Here is a 22,035-nt window from a genome sequence, read left to right as displayed (position 1 = left end):
CTTTAGTTTAATTAGATCCCATTTGCCTATTTTGGCTTTTGTTCCCATTGCTTTTGGTGTTTTAGTCATGAAGTCTTTGCCCATGCCTATCTCCTGAATGGTATTGCCTTGGTTTTCTTCTAGAGTTTTTATGGTTTTAGGTCTAACATTTAGGTCTTTAATCCATCTCAATTAAGTTTTATATAAGGTGTAAGGTGTAAGGTGTAAGGAAGGGATCCAGTTTCAGCTTTCTACATATGACTTCTTTTTTTTTTTTTTTTTTTTTTTTTTGAGATGGAGTTTTGATCTTTTTGCCCAGGCTGGAGTGCAATGATGCGATCTCAGCTCACTGCAACCTCCGCCTCCTGGGTTCAAGTGATTCTCCTGCATCAGCCTCCCGAGTAGCTGGGATTACAGGCACCTGCCAGCACTCCCGGCCAGTTTTTAGTATTTTTAGTAGAGACGGGATTTCAGCATGTTGGCCAGGATGGTCTCGATCTCTTGACCTCGTGATCTGCCTGCCTTTGCCTCCCAAAGTGCTGGGATTACAAGTGTGAGCCACTGTGCCCAACCTTTAATTGGCTTCAATCCAAAAGGTTCAAGCTAAGAGAGCAACTGCAGGTATGAGATAGCAAATCAGAAACCAGAGATGGTAGAAATGCCGCCCAGAGCAAAAGAGGCCTGGATAAATTCTCCATACTGCTGGGGCATACATGAAGACACTTTTATAGGGTATCTGTGCTTCAACTATAGATGAAGAGAGCTGTTCCACGTTGGTTTGGACACATTTCTTTTTTGTCTTTTTTGGCTCTGTCGCCCAGGCTGGAGTGCAGTGTCGTCACAATCTTGGTTCACTGCAACCTCTGTTTCCCGGAATCAAGTGATTCTCCTGCCTCAGCCTCCCGAGTAGCTGGGACTATAGGTGTGTGCCACCACACCTGGCTAATTTTTGTATTTTTAGTAGACATGGGGTCTCACCATGTTGGTCAGACTGGTCTTGAACTCTTGACCTAAAGTGATCTGCTTGCCTTGGCCTCCCAAAGTGCTGCAATTACAGGTATGAGCCACTGCACTGGGCTCCAGACACACCCTTTTATTTGACAGATATTTAGCAAGAACTTCCTATATGTGCCAGGCCTTGTGCTGAGTACTGGGGAAGTAAAGGCCGTTAAATCCTTAAAGTTTAGCTGAAGATAGAGATAAGGTAGCAATTACCAAGTCCTGTGAAAAGATAGAGGTAAACATGGGGTAATATAAGTGCCGCCAAAGAGGCATTTCTGCTATTCACGAGTTTGTGTTGGTAAGGGATGGTGAGGGTGTCAGGCCAGAGATAATGTTCTTGAGACCTGTCACTTGAACTGGGTCTTGAAAGGACAAATAGGGGTTGGCAATGTGAAGGAGAGAAGGAAGGAGAAAAAATGCCAGGCAGAGGAAAGCAGAAAAAAATCTGTGTGAAGGCACTGAGGTTCAAAAAACCATGATGCCTCTATACAAATTCCATTTCTGAAGAAATTGACTAGGAAAAGGTGGTGGTTTGGGAAACACTGGACAGCGCCTCTGCTGAGAGTGAGCCATAGAGCCGAAAGCAAGGGCGTTAAAAGGAAGACTGCACAAGAAAGGTGGATCTTCAAGCCCCGACCCTATGTTCAGAACGCCAGCATCCAAGCTGCTACCGCCTGGGGCAGAAGTTTATTCTAGTTCAGTGTTTCTGACACTTTAACATATGTACGATTATCCTGGGTATCTTGCTTTGCAGATTCTGATGCAGTGGGTTTGGGGAGGAGCCTGAATATTGCATTTCTAAGAGTCTTCTGAAGGATGCTTACTCAGTTGGTACGTGGACCATACCATGAAGAGCAATGGTTTCGAGTGGACTCATCTCCAGAGCAGACATGAAAACATTGCATGGGAGTGAAGGAAGAAAATATTAGAACTTATAATTTTTGTAAAAACTGTTTTATGAAACATGTAGGAAAGTAAACTTCGCTAATGTAATGTAGAGATCAGCGCTGGTACCTTCACCCACTCTGTCTGGTGGATGCTTGAGAAGCATAATATGAAAGGAATTTTGAAGGCAGTGTGACATTCTGGAACTTGGAGGCATTGACAGTGGCACTTTTTCTCCCATTGAATTTCAACTTTTAGCCACATATTGCAGTTATAACATATTGTTCAATGGATATTATATTATCTAGCATTAACTAACATTCATAAAATGAACAATTAGCTTAAAAGGATCCTACAAACAAACCACTGATCAAAAGTAATACTAGGGATATAAATACAAGTGAACAATAAAGTAGCAGTGAAAACATTTCCACTACTCCCTTCACATAGGGAAGTCAAAACGGTGATTCCAAGATCTGACTCCAAATTGGTCAAAACAAATCAAAATTATGAATAAGACTTTGTGAACTATGAATTTACATCTAGTAATATTAGCAATGAAGTTGGTTATGATATTTTTAAATTACCTATATCTTGTTTCCACATGAATGTGTTTTGTTTCTTGGGATATTAGTGAAGCCATCATGATTGGCAAGACTTTTTAAAAAGCATCACCATGAAGCAAACCTCTACTCTTTTTTGGCTACATTTAAAGACATGCAATACCCAACCTGGGACAACATTGTTTTAAATTTGATGATAAATTTTTAGAAACTGTTTTCAAATTTTCTTGCATAATAGCAGAGGCAATAAAGTCACATACTAGGAACAATTTGCTCTTTCTGGTGGAATAAAAATGGCTGAAACATTACAGGGAAAACAGTCTGGCATCCAAGCATGTTGAATATACACTGATCACCAATACTGTTTGAAGACCCATAGAAAAATCTGCCAGTATGTAAATCCCTTAGAAAAATATGCCAAATATTTAAGAAACAAAAGCTGATTAAAAACTAGTCAGCTTTTCACAGTTCCACTCTTAAATATGAAGAAATATCCAAGGACCACTAGGTATATGAGGAAATTCTCCAATGTGAGAAAAAGAAAGAAACAAAAACTAAATCTACAGCACATAAAGAAAGGAGAAAAAAAAGTTTTTTAAAAAATCACCACTAACACTTTGAGAGAGGAGAGAAAAGATATTGTGTATGGTATCCATGAAAAAGATGAAGGGAAATAATCAGCAGATAAAAATAGTTCTTGAAAATTAAAAATAACACAGTAGAAATAATTCTGTAGAAGAGTTGGGAGCTAAAGATGATAGGGAGATAAGGAAGTTGAACCAAAAGACAAATAGATTAAAAGCAAGAAAGATAAGACAAGCTGATTAGGCCCAGAGGTTCCAGATATGAGTAAAAGGATTTCTAGAAAGAGATTACAGAGAAAACGAAGGGAAAGAAAAAAGCAATATTGAAAGCTTAAAGAAATGTCTTCGAAATTTTGAGGAAAACAATATTTCAAATTCAGTCAAATTATTGCATTAAGTGTAAGAATTTTAAGAAGACATTTTCAAAAATGTAATTATTTAGAAATGTTACCTACCATGTATCTTTCTATTTTTTTGGCAAGCTACTAGAGGATATACAGTAAACAAACAAAAAGAGGCAGTAGATCAAGAAATGTCTATTAGTCAGACTGGGTTAACTGCTGTTTTAAAAACCCCTAAATCTCTGTGTTTTGGCACAATAAATTTATCATTTATGCATCAGTCCAACAGCAACTCTTGAGACTAACTCTCCTCCAAACAGTGATTCAAGGACCCATTGTTTTAGGTCCTGAATGCCCTCCATTCAGCGGGAAATTAGGAATACTATCAGGGAAATTTTTGATAGGCCTGGAAGTGGCTTGCATCACTTTTGCTCATATTCCACAGGCCTAAACTCAATAACTTGGCTGCAAATAATTGCAAAGGAGCCTGGGAAATTTTATCTACCAAAGACTTAAAAAGACCTGAGTTGGTATCCCTGTTGAGTAAGACTGGATGCTGAGTAGTGGGGCAGGGTATATCATTTCACTTACTGGTTAAACTGTGTGTATGTTGGTTTTTAAACATTATTTTGAAGAATAACTTTTTAAAAATCAAAAAAACATAAAATAAGTGGACATCTAGCAAGGCGTTTAGGATCAGCAACCAATCTGTTTTAGGTATGTGTGTGTGTGTGGTATTTTTAAAAAAACTTTTGGAGGCCATACCAGTACCTAGATCTATTTGAAAATGTAGATAAACAAACAGGAAAGTCAGCTAAAATTTTATTCAAAACACATACAAACAACTTTTTACTAGATTCTTACAAAAAACAATGAAAATATTCATAAAATTTGAGGTTATGATAAAGACTAAGCATTAAAATATACGAATCTAGGTAAGTTTACTTTCTTTTAATATTAGTCTATAAAACTACTATCTAAAATTACCGTTTATAAATGCTTAATTGATATCTAATAATATTCTCTAGAATTTAGGGAATTAATCTAATTAATTTTGCTAAGCTGACAACAAAAAGCACAGAAAACAACTCAAGAAATGCAGACCATATAACAGATGACTGTTCTTATTACCTCTGGAAATAATAATTCCCAGGGAAGATAAAATGTTCATCATACTGTTGTAAAATGAATGAAAGCTGCAATTTAAAATTCTGAATCTTGATAGCATAACTGTACAAGAGGGGAAAGTGAAATTTACAAGGAACAATTAGAAAAATTATAAATACTTGGGTTTTCTAAAATTATTTTATAATGTATTTGATCACTGAGCTATTAAGATTTTTCTCTTACAAAATTATAATAAATCCTAGGCAGTCTGAAAATCCTATCAGCAGGAAGCATGTGTCTTTTTTTTAACGCAATGTGGCTTTAAAATGAGCAATTCCCAATTATTAACCTTAAAACATCTCAACAGACAGAAATAGAGATAAATGCATTGTTTTTCTGGAGCCCCACACTAGGCATTTCCATCATCTCCTCTTTCCTTCATAGGAAGCAATTAAATTTTGCATATAAGATTTACAGTCTTTGGAAAAGCTAAATCATTAGAACAAAACAATGTGGCCATTTGAAAAGAGTATCAGGGTAGGTAATAACAATTGAACTTTGAGTTATTAAAGCAATAAATTTTTTAATCAATTTGGAAAGTATGATGAGTATCTGAAATCTTTAGTTGGTATTAGCTAATTTTTCTATTCTAAGACAAGTATTCTCAGAGTGACCTCTTAAGATCTCTTCAAGACCTAACTCAATTATTACATTTTTCTTCAGACTTCCTAAAGAAACATAAAATACTTTAAAAAATCAGTACAGTCTTTATTTTGTTTAATTCTTGTGAAAGTTACTTGTTCCATAAGTCTTAGGATTTTTATAAATATACTTCCACTTTTTAACCTGATGTGATATCTGTTAATTGCCAAAAGCAGTAACACCATCATTTATTGCTCTAAGTAGAGTTAAGGTTAATTCAGGATGATAACTAGCACCTCATAGCTGATAACATCATGTTGGGACAGTCCCACCAACAAAGGAATGAAACAAGTTACATAACAGGTTAAGTATTTGAATAAGAACTCTTGAAGTTGTAGACGGGATCCAAGAAACCAAGACTGGAATATTCTTTCAAATCTCCTGGGAAACTCTTTCCACTCAGGAGAGTGCAAACACCATAAAAAAATCTTTTGGTTGTTGAACAGCTGAACGCTGATGAATGTGTACCCAAAGTGCTCACACCAGCAGATTTGCTGGATATATGGTACTGTTTGGGGGAGTCAGCACGATGTTGTGTGCTCATGATCAACCAAAGACCCCAGACAGGCGGCAGCCCAAAGATACAGATATGAAAGTGCACAATTCAGAAACATATGACTGTGAGCCAAGATCAATTCAAAAATGCTCCCAAATATTTCCAAAGGGATGAAACAATTTATATGGCAGTTACTTTTAACAAAACAACAAAAATTCTTACAGTACTGCCTCCATCCTTGTCATGGTCCTAATACCTCTCACCAGGTTTACTGATGCAGCCCCTGATATCTCCTTAATTTCAGTCTCTTCCATGAATTCTCATATCTATGTGGACTATTGCCAAACTAATCTTCCTAGAGAATTGCTCTATTTTTTTTCATATCCTCCATACTGCAGTGAGATGGCCCATGTGGAAGATTGCAAAAGTAGCCTTCCCTGTATCCTTTATGATGTGACTTTGCGCTCCTCCCATTTAAGTCTCTACCGCTGGAATCCAGGCTGGCCTTGTGATATGCTTTCACTAATAGAATTTAGCAAAAAGCGATAGTGTGCCAGGTTCAGGTTGATGCCTCAAGAGACTTTGGAACACTTCTGCTCTTGCTCCTTTGTATCCCTACCATGTGAGGAGAACAAGCACAGACCAGGCAATTGGAGGATGAGAGAATAAACAGAGGTGAGCTGAGGCACTTTGGCCAACAATCAACCAACAATCAGCCAGTGAGCCTAACGTGTGAGTTACTACAGACCAGCCCACCACTGCCTGACCTTCCAGCTAACTGCATCCCAACTGATAGAAAGTCCAGCTGACATCCACAGAGCCTGGCCCAGATCAGCAGAATCACCCATCCAGTCTTACAAAAATAGACAATGGCAAATGGCCTTTGTTTTCAGTCACTATGTTGGGAGATGATTTGTTACATAGCAAAAATGAATGAATGTAGCCCCCACATACTACTTGCTTATTCTCACCTCTAAGCTTACATCTACACATTGATCTTCCTGGAATGCTTTCTTTCTCTTTCCTCCACTTCCATCTGTCCAGACACTTTAGGTTCCAAGTCAGTCCTATCTTACAAAGCTTTCCTTGACTACTTCAATCCAAATAAATATTTCTTTTTAGTTTAGTTTAAAAAAAAAAGTTATTATCTAATATTTCACATATCCTTCATTATATTACCTAAGCCCATAGTTATCTCAGTCCCTAATATAGAGCTAATTCATTATGGAGGCTTAATAAAAACTTACTAGCTGGAAGCAAGTATTCTCCCAACCCCTTCAACCTATGGCCTGGTTTAGGCATCAATATAAACTCTGTCAGCTAACTGTGTCTTGGAACCGATTCACAGGTGCAAAAATTTCCCTGTGGAAGATCTTTATAAGGAGAATTGATGGCTATATAAATACAGTTTACTTAAACCATCAATTTCCTTTAAATAAAAGAACTATGTTGATAGATTTTTCATATATATATATAAAGCTTAAGAGAGTTCCCCGTTTGTAAGAGCTATCAGTTTTTGTTTCTACTTATTAAGGATGTACTTCATATTCATTTTACTTGACACCACAGGAAATTGTGCATGCCTCAGGCTACATAATTCTGAGTGTATTTCTGAGATCCTTTGTCTATTATTTCAAACTGTCACAAGCTCAGTTGACTCTTAAAATACATCAGGTGAAATAAGGTCACTTAATATTTTATGTGTAATATTAATTTAAATGCCATAATAAATATCCATGTTCAGTAACATCCATGATTGCCTCATGTTCTGACATTACTTTTTCCAGAATATGATACATACACATGATAATGCAAGAGTTACAGCACTAGAATTTTAATGCAATAAACAATTTTAGCATTATTTACAATTTTGGAGTCATTCATTACCCCCATATAATTCCAACAATTAGGATGAAAAATTTAACTATTCAACCTATTTTAAGTGTATTTTTTCCCTTTACTGAATTTTTCTTAGAAATCACAAATGCATACTCGTTGCAAAAAAAAACAAAAAAACAAAAAAACTGTCTCAGCTCAAAACTCTTATTCTAAGATTAATATTAAATAGTGATACTACTGAATATTATACACAGGACACTCAAGAAGCAAATTTAAGTCAATGTGCATTTTGGTTTATGCAGAAAAAGTTATCTGTTAGAAGTGATACTGGCTAGGAGTGAAAGTAGCTATTTGTTATTTAAAGGCAAACACTTCCTGAGTATTTGCTATGAGAAGTACATGTAAAGGGCTTTACCTTTACGATCTGATGTAATTCTCAAAACAATCTCATGAAAGAGTTATTAATATCAGCTTCATTTTTGTGAATAAGGAAACTGAGGCTCTTCAAAGTAAAGTCACTTGATCATAATCACACAGATAATGGGTCATATTTTTAACATCACGTACCTTGCAGCTTGCTCTTGTTTTCAAAAATTCCAAATGTATTGTTAAGGGTTCCCCTTGAGATTATTCTGAAGACAAAGCTTCTTCCTATTAACATTTCCACCCATATCACCTTTACCTAGGTAGCTGCTGCCTTCTGTGTACAACCAGTGCAGGACAGTGGGTGTGCTGCATATGTCATTTCCACACATGTATAACTATAACTTTAATGCTTGTGTCTTCATTTTCAAAGTCTGCTAAACTCACTAGTCTAAATTATTAGAAACTTGATGTATTAAATCTTTGAAAAAATATATGTTTTAAAAGAAGATAACCAAGAAAGAAAATAACCAAAAAGGAATTGCTTAGTCTGAAGGAAACAGTTACTCATGACAGAATTTTAGACAAGTGTGAGGATATGTAATTAGATGAGTGGTTCTCAGTCTTGGCAGCACATTAAAATCACCTGTAGCACTTAAAAAAGTTCTTACTCAGCAATTCCTAGAGGTTCTGATTCAATTGCTTTTTGTGGTGGATACTGGGTAGCAGGATGTTTGAAAAAATTTCCTAAGGTCGTGATAATTGTCAACCAGGGTAAGAAAACCACTAATGTGGATACGGAGCTCCTAGAACTGTTCACAAAATGCTTACATATCCAAAAAATTGGATCCATCTTTGGTTTTCCTCAGACAGTGAATCAGTCTGTGGCACTGAGCTTGCTCTCTAAATGAAACACATTTTTTTCTTCACCAACATAAAAATATGTGCACTTTAAGACTTTTTAAAATATATTTTTCTATGAAAGAATTTGAAGAAGACATTGGGAAAATGTTTTTAACTCTGAAGTGTGGAATGGCTAATAAATTAACCCCAGAAGCAAAACAAGAACGGTGGGCAAATTGGGCTGCAAAATGATCAATTATTTCTGAACAGGAAAAAATAATCATAAAGTCAAAACAAAAACTTCACACTGAGAAAAGCTACTTGCAACACATGTGACAAATGGGTAATTTTCTTCAACTATAAAGAAAGGGCTTGAAAGGCCCGAGAGAATTGCAGCAGCAACACCCCAATAGCAATATGCACACCTAGCAATCAAAGTTTAGTTTCTAAGTACCATTCACCATTAAAAGGAACTGGGGTCCTTAGAGAAATGGCTGATTCCAGGGCTGGGGCAGAAAAAGGACCAGACGAGCCCAGAACATCTTCTTGTGCCAGGAAATAAGAAAGTACTAAAAAAAGGTAAGGACATGGGAAAAGGACATGGGAACCACCTTCAAGGGGATCCCATGGTCATATGAGTACCAAAATAAATATAGTAACATTATAATCCATTGAATGAAGTAGGAATCCAAGAGTCCACAGTGAAACAAATAGAAAGTCAGATATGGAACAAGATATTTATGTAGCTTACAAGTGTCTCCCCATAGAGCATTTATTGATTTAAAAAGGGAAGAGGTAAATACAGATAAGACTGGTAGGTGTGACTTTAATAGTGTGATCTAAGTTAACATCAGCTCATCAGACAAATCAAAATCACATTCCATCTGACAGGATACAATGAGAACCAACATCCCTTTGGTGGTATTCCTGCCAAAATTCATACTGTGATTCTAATCATGAGGTAACAAAATGACAGCCATTCTATTAAAAAACAACAACAACAAAAACTAATCTGTAATCTTCAAAATTGTCAAAGTAACGAAAGTCAAGGAAGCACAGAAACCCATTCCAAAGTGAAGGCAACTTAATTAACAACTAAGTGAAACACTTGATTCCGAACCAGATGTTTTTTCTGTGAAGGATATCGTTGTGACAGTTGGCACATCTTGAATGGAATCTGAGAGCTAGATGGTAGTAAAATACCAATTTTGGGCCGGGCGTGGTGGCTCACACCTGTAATCCCAGCACTTTGGGAGGCCAAGGCGGGTGAATCACGAGGTCAGGAAATCGAGACCATCCTGGCTAACACGGTGAAACCCCGTCTCTACTAAAAATACGAAAAAATTAGCGGGGCGTGGTGGGAGGCGCCTGTAGTCCCAGCTACTCGGGAGGCTGAGGCAGGAGAATGGCGTGAACCCGGGAGGCGGAGCTTGCAATGAGCCGAGATCACGCCACTGCACTCCAGACATTTAGGATTGCCACTAAAAACCATAGCAGACTGCTGGAAGCAGAGGGACTTCTTGGAGGAGAAATGACTTATTTTCCCCCTCAAAATTCAGTGGAAGAAAGAAGAAATCTGTAAAGAGAAAGATTATGTAAATAAAGCTCTGAAGTTTTGCGGCAGCTCTCTAGCAAATCTGAACATTTAACTGCAGTTAAAATATTTTTTAAAGTACAGATATTTATGAAGTTTCAACAAATATTTCACAAGTACAATTTTTTTCAAAAGCAAACTCAGTTTTTTAAAATGCTACCTCTTCTCAGACATAAGAAAGACAGTATTCATTGAATTAGAGCTTAAAGAGACCTCTGGAGCTCATCTAACCCATACACCTCCTGCTGGATTATAACCCCATACTTTTTGTTCTGCCCCGGTGGCTGTGGAGAACAGATGGAAGTCATCCTCTGATCTGGGTGAGCTCCAGGGTCTGCAGATAGAGTGCCTAGCCCCTACACAGCCTGCAGTCATGCCGTGCCTGATTCCCGTCAGATCTCCTCCAGCTGATGTCAATGTTGATATTTTGTGGTTCACAAGCTCCATGGGCAACAGGCTTTTCAGACAATGCTTACCTCCTGGCTGGCATTTTCCTAATGCTCCTGAACCATGTAGCTTGTGGACCAAGCTAAATGGGAAAGGGTGGAAATTGGCTTTCATCATATTCTGAGGATATCTCTGGGATGCACAATGGTCATATTTCACCCCTTCCTAGAGTATAATCATCTTTCAAACAAGATTGCTTCCTAGAATCACTTGTACAGTTTCTGTTCCCAGACTTCAAATGCCCTGCAGAAAGAACAGCACTATCAGTCTCCTGTTCCTCATTCCTTGCCCCTTCCTTCTATGTGATGTATTAACCAGCCATCAAGTGGATTGACTGAACGACCCCTTTATTTTTTGCTTTCACCTAACATGAGATGACTGGGCCCAAAGTGGAGAGTTCCACAGGAGAGGGAAGACATGGACAGAGATAATGCTAAAATTAGGGAAATCTATCTCTGAGAAATCTGAGTTCACATGTTTTATACCTGAAATAAACTGCAGGAAATCAATGAATCTTCATAAAACCACAGAGTGGGAACAGATTTTATAGCCACTTGTTCCAGCTGAATCCTGTTTACCATGAATACTCATAGGAGTTCTTGAGCTATAACCCACATTTCATTTACAAAAGCTTTTTTCTTTCCTCTTTCATCCATAGAAGAGGCAAGTTTGTGTAGTACTGCTTGGTCCCTACAAGTTGTAATGTCCTTACTTTCTAGCTAGATAAGAATATACAAAGTCAGTATTTCTTAAGCCTCCCAACTTACCTATGAGGTAGGAACTATTATTTTCCCCATTTCTCAGATGATAAAACTGATTCTTAGAGAGGTTAAGTGACTTATTCAGGATAAGTGACAGAAGCTAAGAGTGGCAGAATCAGGATTTGAAGCCAGACAGTCTGATTCCAACGTGTGTTAATAATCTCATTTCTGAAAAAAAATTGCAGTGTTTGATGCATAAAAAAGAATATATGTGACATCATGTTCTGACCATCTCTTGTATGACCACCATTTCCAACTTTGTGGCTTAGAACAATGATGTACTACTCTCTCTCACAGTTCTGAGGGTTTACTGGGCTCAGTTGTCTCTTGGGGTTTCTCATGCAGTTGCAGGTAGTGGCTGGGGCTGGAGTCATCTGCAGACTCAACTGTGCTGGACACCCATGATGGCTTCTTCACTGATACAACCAGCGACTCAGCTGGGAATAGCTAGCCAGACATCCCTTGTCTCCAGGCAGCTCTCTATGTGACTCACTTGGGCTTTCTCACATGGTGGTGTCTGGATATTTGGACTTCCTGCATGGTGGCTTGCTTTCTCAGAACATGTGTTCCAAGAGGCCCAGGAGGCAGATACAAGGCTTCTTATGACCTAGGCTTAGAAGTCACACGTGTCACTTCTGCTGCGTCCTCTTGATTAAGGCCCCAGGTTCAATGTGGAAGACGACTATACAAAAGCATGAACACTGGGAGGCACCATGCTTTGGAGAGCCATCTTTGCAGACTAGTTACCAAATATAAGTTATGAAGCATAATCAAAACAGAAACAGCCATCAATCCACCATTCAACTACTGAAATAAAATGTTATCATCAGCATTGAAGATATTTTGTATTTTATCCTTAGCCAAATCCACTGACCTCAACAAGTGGTAATGCTGTCCTAAATTGTGTGGTTTTATTCCCTTGCTTTGTTGAAAAACAATGTGTGTATATAACTGTTTAATTTTGTTCACTTTAAAACCATATTTGAATGGTATCATATAGTATTGTCAACCTAAATAGCAAACAGAGAGAGGCTATCTAAAAATATTTAGTTTAATCAGGAAAAAATAGGGCATTGCAACATGGGACACATATGCTATGACAAATCATAGGCACATCCAGGAAAGCAAAGAAAGACAAGTACTTTTAAAGGTAAAATGAGGGGGGTTACATAAGTTGTTGTGAAACAATTATCCTTGGTTACAAGGATCAATAATAAGGGTAGCATCAGTCCAAGACTGGAGAGGCATTTGCTAGGCAGATGTCCGCACAAAAGTATCTTTTTCTTTTTCTTTTTCTCTTTTTTTTTTTTTTGTTGTTGAGTGGGGAGCACAATGTGCAAGGTTGTGGTGGTTTTATGCAATATTATGGGTTTGGCAGAATCTTGTGATAGTTTCTGGCAAATATGTGTAAGAATCCCCCCACTTCATGACTGCCTAACTCCATTTTGCCAGCATCTGACATAAGTCACTCCATTTTGATCCCAACAACTTTCACAGTATGTAGTCATTCATTACTGCTTTTTTTACTTTCAAAACTCTGTAGTAGTCCCCATTTATCCACAGTTTTGTTTTCCGTGGTTTCAGTTACCCATGGTCAACTGTGGTCCAAAAATATTAAATAGAAAATTCCAGAAATAAACAATTCATAAGTTTTAAATCACAGGCCATTCCGAGTAGCATGATGAAATCTTGCACTGTCCCACTTCTTCCCAGCTGGACATGAATCATACCTTTGTCCACCATATCCACACATCCATGTTGCCCATGTGTAAGTCACTTAGTAGCTGTCTCAGTTATCAAATCAACAGATCACAACAAGAAGAAGGCTAAGTACAGTACAATAATATATTTTGAGAGGGAAAGAGAGAAAGAGAGAGATCATATTCACATAACTTTTATTACAGTATATTATAATCATTATCCAATTTATTATTCATTGTTAATCTCTTACTGTGCCTAATTTATAAATTATAAACTTTATCTTAGGTATGTATAGGAAAAAACAAAGGATATATAGGGTTCAGTACTATCCAAGGTTTCAGGCATCCACTGGAGGTCTTGGAATATATCTATCCCCTGAGGATAGGGGGACCCCTATGTTTGTAAGATTCATCTATTTAATTGCATATAGATTTGAATCATTCATTTTCACTGTTGTAGCATATTCTTTTATGGGAAAATACCACAGTTTATTCTCCTAATCATAGATATTTGGGACAGTCTTATTTTTTTTGCTACTCCACACATCACATGAACACTTTTCTACTGTTTCCTAAGGTACATATATCGGATTTTTTTCCTCAGACATATACCCAGGAGAGGAGGCTGGGTCCTGAGTTACAAAGAAAATCGTCTTTTAATCAGTCTCCTTGTCCCCAGGATCATACCCCTCAAGTCTATTCTCTACGCTCTTTGCACAGTGATCTTTCTAAAATATAAATCTGTTGTTACTCCCTTACGCCAGGGTCTTCAGTGGTTCCCCACTGACTATACCAGTGGCTCTCAAACTTTTGTGTACACCAGAAGCACCTGAGGGGCTTGTCAAATACATGTGTCCTGATCCTGCCACTGGAGATTCGGATGTTGTCACTCAAGGGCAGATGCTTGTGTTTTAATAAACTCCCCCAAGTAATTCGATTGCATACGAAAATTTGAGTATTACTGAATACATCATTAAGGTCCAAATTCTTACTGTAATGCAAAAGACACTGCACAATTTGGTGCCTGTCTATGATTCCAGCCTTATCTTCGGCCCACCTTGTCAAGCACCCTCGAATCTAGCAAGGCCAAAGGGCTTGAAATTCCTGGAAGGCCTATTTCTGTCCCTAGACCCATCCCATCTATTTCTTACTGTGGCAAGCGTAGCTCTTTATTATTATTTTTTTTGCTGCCAGTCTTTCTCAGGGGAAAGCCGAGGAACTTTTCCTATTGCCATTTTAGCTCCGACATCTTGCATAGTACCTAGGTGATTAAGGAATATTTGTCAAATTCATTGATTTTTCCCAAGGTCACAGAACCAGTTAATGATGCATCTGGGATGAGAACCTACAGTTCTTCCTTTTTAGTCCAGTGACCTTTCCACACCATGCAGTCAGTCATAATAACCAAATATCACATTACTATAGTGCTCCTAATATCTGGACTAAAAGAAGGATGACCCTTCATTCTCCTTAGGAAAGGAGTACAAATTCGGTCCTGAAGGATTACACTGAAAAGAATATCCTCCTTTCAGAAATACAAGTTGAGCATTCCTAGTCCAAAAATCCCCAATCAAAAATGCCTCAAAGCCGAGCACGGTGGCTCACGCCTGTAATCCCAGTACTATGCAAGGCTGAGGTGGGCTGATCACCTGAGGTCAGGAGTTCGAGACCAGCCTAGCCGACATGGCAAAACCCTGTCTCTACTAACAATACAAAAATTAGCCAGGCGTGGTGGTGCATGCCTGTAATCCCAATTACTTGGGAGGCTGATGCAGGAGAATCACTTGAACCTGGGAGGCAGAGGTTGCAGTGAGCCAAGATCGTGCCATGGCACTCCAGCCTGGGTGGCAAGAGTGAAACTCCATCTCAAAAAAAAGAAAAAAAAAATGCTTCAAAATAGGAAACTTGTGGAGTACCAATATGATGCCCCAACTGGAAAATTCCCCACCTGACTGCAGTCAAAACTTTCTTACACAAAATTATTTTAAAATATTGCATAAAATTACTTTCAGGCTATGTGTATAAAGTGTGTATGAAACACAAGTGAATTTCATGTTTAGACTTAGGTCCCATTCCTAAGATATCTCATTGTGTATATGCAAATATTCCAAAATTTTTTAAAAAATTCTAAATTCAATAATACTTCTGATCCTATCATTTCAGAAATACTCTACCAGTACCTGTAAATCTTTGAACCTCAATTTCATCCCAACAAGACTAAATTATGGTTCTCCAAAAAATACAAAGTTTGTTTCTGTTCACTTTAGTAAATAGCTTTGAAAATCTACCATTGTTTTTAAAGGCTGCCTTTGAAAAAGTCATAGAGATTTGCTTATTTTGTCACCCATCTTGTTTCTATTTGTTTTAAATCTATTTACCTTCACTTATTTTATAAATCTTTTCTGCATTATTTATAACTGATTCCATTGTTTTAATAAACTCAGGCAAATCATGTGTAACCTCTTCAAACTATCCATATTTTATTATGCATTTCTGGGAGGCCTTTTTTGGAGATTTCCCATGGATCAGAATACGAATGGAATTGTTATTGTGTCGTTGAACTTGGCTTCTAGCTTTAGAATTCTCTCTAAATGTTTTTTCAATCAGACTTCTAGGGTCTTCTATAGTTTAATGTTCTCATGCTTCTGAATTTCTGCTCTTTTAGAAAAGCAATGTTGTATGCAACTTCAAATAAAATATAAACAACAAAAAGATTTATCTGAAAAATCAGTTAAGGTGCTTATTGGGTAAATGAAGTTAATCTCATGTTGAAATAAGCCAAGATATTTCCATTGAGCAACATATCCTATTTTGCTGATATGAATTCTTGCCCTGACAGTGAGCCACAGCAGACAACCTGAGACAAGAATAATTAATTAAAAGATACATTTCATGAAGCAGATGACATTGACAGAGTAAGAAATAAGTAAAGCAGGAAGGCAAAACAGAATTTACAATCTACAGATGAGGCACTAAAAAAAACTCAGCCCTTTCAAGTGGTATAGGTATTTTATTCCGATGAACAAAAATGCAGAAGGCAGTTCAACCCTTTAGAGGTCTGTTTGTCATCAGCTTTGATCTGAAAATTGAGACAAGTGTTTGGAATACTGTCACTGATAAGGAGGAAAGTGAGGGCTGGAAGCACAGTCGAACAGAATGTGGTTACTTACACCCTGAGCGATTAAACACTCACTGCATTTTTTAAGGCAAATTCCACAAGTCACACAGTTTCAGAAATCATTACAGGGAAAAAGAACACCATACTCAGTACGTTCATAAGAGCAAAAGCTGTCATGACCACAGAATACCAAAGCATAAGCTGTGCACATATTCCCAGTTTCATCTTTAGTTTCTCTTATTTGTTTCTAGACACTGTTTTCTCTGCCACCGACAGTGTTTACAGTCTCTGACTGTCACATAATGAAACAGAAGCAGAAAGCCTTTATTATGGTGTTCCTACTTTAGAAGACACCAACATAGCTGGGTGCCAGACTTGCTTTTGTTTTATTTTATTTTTATTCTCTCTCCTGGAGAAGGTTATTTCCTTGCTCTGAGGATCCTAAGAAGTTTCAGGTCAGCAGGTTGTTAGTAATTAAAAGTTCAAATTAATAAGTCCAGTTGCATGGTTGAGATACAAGCCAATGGGACCTAAATTATTATAGACATTTGCTTCCAGAAGAGGAAGAACCATTCCATAAGCCCATCCTTCACTGTATTCTAACGCTTTTTGGTCCAGGCAAGAGTGAAACTTCTCCAGTTGGCCTGGGTTGAGTTTGTGGAAAATCTGACCATTTTATTCAGTGCCTCTCTCAATTTAAGGGTCGGGCAAGACCTAATCATCAGCTAAAAAACAGAAACTTCTGACTTAACCCTAGTGCTTTAGTTTCCTCCTTGTTAGCAGAATGCGTGAAATCTCTTTAGAGGTGCTCCCTTTCTGTATCTGTGCTAAATGACTGTGCATGTGTGACAAAGAAGTATAGTTAATGAAATCATTTAAACATTACTCAGCACCCACTATGTGGCAGATACTGCAAGGCACTGGAGACACAAAAAAGAATAAAACATAATTATCCCAGGCCTCAAGCAGTCATGGTCTAGTGGGGGGAGACAGATCTGCAAACATCTAATTACAACATAATGACATAATGCGGAAAATGCTGTAATAAGGAGTACACAGGGAGCTGTAGGAGCATAGAGGAGGGATGAACTCATTCCACAGGGTTTCCAGGAAAAGGGAGACTGGGACCATGTGACAAAGATAATGATATATTTATCTGCTGAGCCGGAGTTCTCCAGGTAGAGAAGGAGTAGAAAGGCACTCCCAAAAGAGGATCTAGCAAAGACCAAAGCTGGTTGAATGTTTGAAAATATGTTTAGGAAACAACTGATTTGGAAAGTTTGTTATCAAGGGACCTCATTCAACAGGGGAAACCTTGGAGAAAAGAAATAATCCCCTTTCTACCGACACACAGAGGAGAGCAGATGAAGTAAACATCAGAGTTGCTTTGAAAGGGAAAAGAAGTAGAGATGGTTCAAAGAAGCAACAGTGTGATGGGGAGGGAGGAGGGTAAGATAAGGTAAAGCCAGTCCCAGATGGATGCCCTCATGTTTCCATCTTGTTTCTAAGTCCATACCTTTATCTGATGCATTCTATTCCATTTTCACACACGTTCCCCTAGCCACCTGGTCTCTGAAGCAGCACTGAATCCCTTCAGTGACAGGGTTCAAAGATGAGTCCAGATGTGGCCATGCCCCAGGGATGGTGCTATCTAAATTCCAAGAGAGACATAGACTAAAGGTCTCCTCAAAGAACAAAAATAAAAGGGAGACAAACATTTCCTCAGCCAAATTTGGGATCTGGAGGAGGAGAAAGGCTCTCTGGACAATTGAACTCCTGGCAGAACTGGGGGACAAAGCAGAGGCTTGTTACCTAAAAGACCAGGAACATTCAGCAAGAAACTAGTGATATGGATTAATTTCCAGGATATACTTTTTTTTTTTTTTGAGACAGAGTTTCGCTTTTGTTGCCCAGGCTGGAGTGCAATGGCGTGACCTCGGCTCACTGCAACCTCCACCTCCCGGGTTCAAGTGATTCTCCTGCCTCAGCCTCCTGAGTAGCTGGGATTACAGGCATGTGCCACCACGCTGGCTAATTTTGTATTTTTAGTAGAGACGGGGTTTCTCCATGTTGGTCAGGCTGGTTTTGAACTCCTGACCTCAGGTGATCCGACCACCTTGGCCTCCCAAAGTGCTGGGACATGAGCCACCGTGCCCAGCCCCAGGATATACTTTTAAGTGAAAAAGCCAAATGCAATCCTAGGATGTTATGTACATCCTAGTGTGTATAACATAGTATTAAAAAGTACACACATAAGGCCAGGTGTGGTGGCTCGTGCCTGTAACCCCAGCACTTTGGGAAGCTGAGGTGGGTGTATTTCTTGAGCCTAGGAGTTTGAGACCAGTCTGGGCAACATGGTAAAACCCTGTCTCTACAAAAAATACAAAAGTTACCAGGGTGTGATGGCATGAGCCTATGGTCCAAGCTACTCTGGAAGCTGAGGTGGGAGAATCACCTAAGCCCAGGAGGTCGAGGCTGCAGTAAGTCGTGGTCATGCCACTGTATTCCAGCCTGTGAAAAAGAGTGAGAGTCTAAAAAAAAAAAAGAAGAAGAAGAAGAAAGAAAACAAAACAAAAAAAGGAAAAGAAAATATACATGTATCTTCTTGTCTGTGCAAATAGAAACACAGGAAGAATAAACCTGAACTAATGAGATTGGTTACCCAAAGGAGATGGGTAGGGACTCAATAGAAAGAATGGGAGAGCAGGAACAAAGGAGAAGGACGAAAGGGAGGTGACATTTCTCTGATTATATCTTTAGATATATATGTGTGCATATATATATATATGTGTGCATATATATATATATATGTACACACACACATACGTGCTTTGACTTTTGGTATCATGATCGTGTTAGTCATACTGAACAAATAGTCAAAATGAATTAGGAAGTAGAGAACATCCAAAATGAAATACAGTAACAAATTTGAAAAACAATGTTTTGACTATATTTTGTAAGGCTAAAGACAAAAAAAAAAAACTGTTCACAAATATTGTTACTGAATTTGTTTTTCACCAGTGTATGAGTTAGCAATTCAATAACTACTTTGTATATATTCTAGGACTGCTCAAATAAATAAATATATTGGGGGTAATGAGAGTCTGGTTCCTCACTGTTGGAGACAGAGATGGGACAGGCTAGAATGAACCCCGAGTTGGTGATTTGGAATCTGAGATATCAGTGTGAACTGGTGTTTTTGATATATTTGAGATAGCTAGAGATAGAAAAAGATGTAGATGGAAGTACATGGAACTTACGTATGTGTATACATGCATATATTTCTCGCCTGTTTTCTCTGTGAGCCCCTGGAAACAATAACACCTTGGCAAATGAGCCCACCCAGCGCTCAGATCGCATTTTCATTTTAAAACCATTCTCAAATAAACGGAACCAGGGCTTCTTGGCTGATTCCAGAGTTGACGAAAAAGAAATACAAGGGGAGCCTGAAATATCTTGTGTTGCCAGAAAGTAAGGAAACAATAAAAAATTGACGAGTCATGTGAAAAGGATACCAGAGTCCACTTGAGGGAACTCCCCATGGTCAAAGCTGGTAACGGTAACAAAATAAATGAGACTAATAGATTATAACCTACTGATTACAATAAGTATTCATGAGTATATCAACACTGATAAAAAGACATACTGTTTTCATGTGGGCCTTTATTTTCTACAATATCCCCATCTATAATAATGGAATTAGTAATATTTATCTCACAATATTGTTGTGAGGATTCATTTGGGAGAGGGTTTGAAAGAACTATTTAAAACACATGAAAAGTGCCTAGAAATGTTAACTGACTTCCCTGCCTTGTTCTCTTTGTACACAGTCATTTTCCCAGAAAACCAAACTATCACAATTTTGAAGCTGAGTTCCTGGTAGAGTTTTGATTTAGTTTTAGAAATATGGAGTTAGTCACTTTTTAACTGCCTCCTTCAAACTGAAACCTTCTACCCATTGACTTGTCAGTGGTATTTAACCTAGAATAGTTGTTAGGAATTCATCATCATCTCCCTATGCATTCTGCCTTCAGTTTCTTCCCTCCAGGTAAATTGCGGAAGTGATGCTCAGAATTAAACTGTCAGGATGCTGCGATTCTTCTGCATGCTCTGGACAGCTGACCATTAGGGAGCACTACAGGCTTGGAAGAGGTGACTTGTCTCCCTGCGTGCAGCCCTCTGGATAGAGCAGCTGTCATCTGAATACGGATGCTGATCTCCAATAGAAGTTCCAGTCTGATTACAGATGTCATTTCAGCATTTTTTCCTTTCTCTCAATATTTGAGTGGTCCATTTTTAGGATTGTTTAGAAGAGCTTCAATGGACCTATTTTCTTACCTATTTTCTATGGGTATTGTCTTCCCCTTCAGGTAATACGATCCTTGAAGGCAGAGAATGTTTCTACTTTTCTTTGCTGATCCCTCAGCATCCAATTTAATAATCTGCACACTAGACTTGATGCTATCAATCCAGTTATGGGTGCAAACTAATCTTAGGAAGCAGATATAAATTCAAGCCTCCTTCTGTTAGAGGGAGATAATAATACCTGTTTTTTACCTATCATACAAAGATGTATGTTCACATCATTTTTTAAAAAGTTAGAAAAACATACTATGATTTGTGTGTAAGTGCTTTAGACTCTCTGGCATAAAGACAGTTAATTTGTTGATAACACTATGATGTTACTTATTCAACAAATATTTATCAAGCATTCATGATAGCCCTGGTATTAAACAACATTTGTGTTAAATAGTGAGGATAAATAAAACTCAAGGCAAATAAAAGACTATAGCATCTGTCCTCAGTGAGTTTATAGTCTAATAATACATGACAGATGTATAAATATGTTCAGCAAAGTGCCATAGTATGTCTGCTATTACAACCTTCTGTACAAGACACATTGAGGCACAAGGAAGGGCAAGACATTCTATTGAAATGATTGAGAAACGCTTCACAGAGAAGCTATCAATTTGAGCTAAGTTGGAAAGACAGCCTAGCAACGGCATGAAGAACAGACAAAAAGGAGAACTGACTATAAGCAAGGAAACCAATTACGAGACAATTCCAAGAGTCCAGGCTGGAGACAATGAGTCGACAATGAGTCCTGCAGCAGTGACAATGGCAGCAGCCAGCACTCTGTAAGCCCCGTATGAGGAGCTGAGTGAATATTTATTGAATATGTGAGGAATATCCAAGGAAACTGATAGCGACAATAAATGTTGAAGGAGTAGGTATGATAGTAATTAATCATACAGTCATTTAACAAATGTATGTTGTGTTTCTACTAAAGATTGAACACTGTTCTAGGTGATGAAAATATAGTTAGTAAGCTAGACCCTGGTTTCAGGGGATGCACATTTTAACAGAGAAGAAAAATAAACAAACAAAATAAGTCAGGTGTGTATAAGTGCTACGAAGGGAAATGAAGCTGGATAGGAAGACAAGAGAACAGTAGGGGAGTAGGTTGCTAATTTTATGTGGGGTGGTTAGGAAAGGCCTCAAGGGCAGATATTTCTATCAGTAGACAGATGAGCAAAGGAAGGTGGGGAGCTGTGTATCTGGAGGAAGAAAGGTCCAGGCAGAAGCAGAAAGGCTAGCATTTCTGGCACAGAGGAAGCAGGAAGAAGAGAAGCAGAAGGTGAGGGCACAGAAGAGGAATACAATGTGATAATGTGGGATGGTCTTTCCAGGATCACAGGTTGTCTCGCAAG

General features: G+C 38.2%; 1 long non-coding RNA gene across 1 annotated transcript in view; it reads left to right on the top strand.

The window, feature by feature from the left end:
• Positions 1–22,035, top strand: part of LOC135968048 (uncharacterized) — a 45,681-nt gene that overhangs the window by 12,827 nt on the left and 10,819 nt on the right. The window contains exon 2 of the long non-coding RNA XR_010582477.1: positions 20,359–20,572. This is a non-coding gene — a long non-coding RNA (uncharacterized lncRNA). The remainder of the gene's footprint in view (positions 1–20,358; positions 20,573–22,035) is intronic.

Source organism: Macaca fascicularis, chromosome 17, assembly GCF_037993035.2.
Source record: "Macaca fascicularis isolate 582-1 chromosome 17, T2T-MFA8v1.1".
Lineage (NCBI taxonomy): Eukaryota > Metazoa > Chordata > Mammalia > Primates > Cercopithecidae > Macaca > Macaca fascicularis.
Note: the sequence above shows the minus strand (reverse complement) of the source record. Positions and strands in the feature narration are given on the sequence as shown.